The following is a 2,578-nucleotide window of genomic DNA, read 5'->3' on the forward strand; positions in this document are numbered from 1 at the left end:
TGAACAACAGCTCGACCTGGAGCTGGGCTGCCGTGGGTCACCAGTGATGGCGTAGGCTGCAGTGATACTGCAGTGGGCTGCCATAAGCTACCATGAGCAGCCGGCAGCAGGCGTGAGCTGCCAAGAGCCGCCGTGAGCGGCTGTCCAGTGGCCAGTGACCCATCTGCCTCACCTGGGAAGAGCGCAAAGATAATACCAACATGGGCCAGTGAAGCAACGTCCTCCACAACTAGACTGAAGAACAAAAGGTCAGCAACTTGTCTGTTCCCCTTCCCTGATTCCCCAATGCTGTTCCCTCCCCTAACTCCCCAATAAAAAAAATTTAAAAAAAAAGTTGTTCCCCTCAGATGTGAGGTGGACAGTGAGTAAGCCCTTCTGTGCCATGGCACCCCAAGGGCTGCCACCCTCACCCATCACCTCTTCCTTCCTCTGGTGTAATTCATTCGAAAGAGGACAGAGGGTAGGGCCATGGGAAGTTTTCAAATCCTTGAACTGCTGCCAGAGCCAACTCAGCACGCGGACAGCCCCCCAAAACCAAGCAGTATCGTCAGCATCATACCACCTGTCCCATGAGCATTTACTATGCTGAGCACATTACAAGTCATAACTTGTTAAGTCCTCCCAACAAGGCCCACCAGGCTATTTACTAGCACCCCGCCCCCCAAATCCCCATCTTTCGCCCGCCCAAATCAACCCTGCAAATCCTGTTTTATAAGTCAGTCAGTATAATTACTACTGATGACCAGGTGTTCTCTTAAAAAACAAACCACTGCAGAAGACAGGGCATCTGGATGGAGAGGAAAACATCCTTTAATCTTGGAGAGGAAGGGTTAAAAACAGAAATGACAGACTTTAACCAGTTGTGACACCAGGGTCAGGACATCAGAAGAGAAACCTTTCGGGGATGACCTGTTAGCTCAGTTGGTTAGAGCGTGGTGCTCATAACACCAAGGTCGCTGGTTTGATCCCCGTATGGGCCACCGAGAGCTGCGCCCTCCTTAAAAGAGTCAGCTATGCTATTGTAGCATGAAAGCAATGTGCAAGCAGTGACCATGGTTGTTCCCCAATAAAATTGTTTTGAATTAAAAAAATAAAGAAGAGAAACCTTTCTCTTTCAGCAGTTTGCCCTGAAGGTCCTGCCACGTCAAAGTCCTATAGCGCCATCACTAAAAAAGCCAGAAGCCCCAGACCAAATCCAACTTTGTGTCTTTCCCTACTGACACGGGAGTCCTTCCCGTTGCCCAAGGGACTTGCTCTTCTTAGGTCCAAGCAGTTTCAGGATGAAAGTGTTCAGGAATGGTGTAAAATGCAACTCTGAGAAAAGGATGAAGAACTCTGATTCCTTAGGGGCCTACTCTCAGCCTTTCCCACCCAGCCCCACCTTACTCTGGGCCTTGGGGGAAAGCGTCCCTGAACTTGCAGTTTGCACCTCTACACTCTCCAGCTTGAGCACGTCCTGTCAGGCACTGCTTTACAGATATTAATTTCTTCATCCTCAAAGCAGTGCTCCTATCTCCCTGTGTTGTTCTTCAGCTTATTTTAAAGGTGAGAAAACTGAAGCTCAGAGATGTCACATAACTTCCCTAAGGTGAAACAGCAGGAAGGAGAGGTGGCATTCACACCCAGGCTGTCTGGACCTCAATCTACTCTCAGCTCTAGTGACAGCAGTAGCCACCAGTTTAGGGTCCTGCTTATAGTGGGCACCCGAGAGGAACTGGAAGGTTAATATGACATACACAGAATAAGAAGAATGCTTCGCTGGAGATGCCACAGGCACAGACAAGAGGACGTTCCTCCTCTGAGAGGAGCCTAGAGGAAGTGAACCCCCAAAGCAAAAGGGCAGGCATTTCAGGCTGAGGGGAGCACAGGACTCGTTACACTGAGGCAGTCTGACAGCTGAGATCTGATGATTCTACCTGCTGGCAAAGGTATTTAAGGAGATCCAAACAACAGGTGCTTGCTCCTCTTTCACTACATAGTGCATATGACACCAAAAAGAACAGTACATTCGGAAATTTCCATGGGGGGTGGGGGTAATTAACAGGAAAGAAAGCATTACCGGTGGATAATGGGAACATGCCCAGGATTTCAACATAGGAAGAATCTGTTGCTAGAGGAAACAACCTGAGGTAGTCCCTGGCCACCTTCTACAACAGCGCCCAGGAAAACCACACGTCAACTCATATCCATTTTCCCAGTGTGTGGACGTGAAGTTGTCAGATAGCCTACACATCGCAGGCCTTTTAGTCTTTTCCAGGGCTCACAGCACTCAGCACAAGCTTAGGAACAAAAATTGACCCTCAAAATATGCAGGAATGATAAGACCTTAGGCAACCGAAGAATGACCAGATTCCAGGTTGGGTTATAATAAAACCTCAATAATCAAGACTTTACTGGGGCCGGCCAAGTGGCGCGTTGGTTAAGAACTGGTTTGGGACGCCAGAGGGCCCCGGTTCGGATCCCACATACGAGGGCTAGTGACACTGCCCTCTACAGCTAAGATGCTGAACAACAGCTCAACCTGGAGCTGGGCTGCCCGTGAGGCGACGGCGACTGCGTAGCGGCGTAGGCTGCAGCC

At 49.7% G+C, this 2,578-nt stretch overlaps 1 protein-coding gene and 1 non-coding gene across 10 annotated transcripts in view; one reads left to right on the forward strand and one right to left on the reverse strand.

Moving 5' to 3' along the window:
• The window catches only part of MAP7D2 (MAP7 domain containing 2), a 111,821-nt gene that overhangs the window by 106,276 nt on the left and 2,967 nt on the right, over window positions 1-2,578 (reverse strand). The gene's annotated exons all lie outside the window — the stretch shown is intronic.
• Window positions 907-980, forward strand: TRNAM-CAU (transfer RNA methionine (anticodon CAU)). Its single transcript has one exon. It is a non-coding gene; the product is annotated as a tRNA-Met (tRNA).

The sequence above is a fragment of the Hipposideros armiger genome, unplaced genomic scaffold (assembly GCF_001890085.2).
Source record: "Hipposideros armiger isolate ML-2016 unplaced genomic scaffold, ASM189008v1 scaffold_13, whole genome shotgun sequence".
Classification (NCBI taxonomy): Eukaryota; Metazoa; Chordata; class Mammalia; order Chiroptera; family Hipposideridae; genus Hipposideros; species Hipposideros armiger.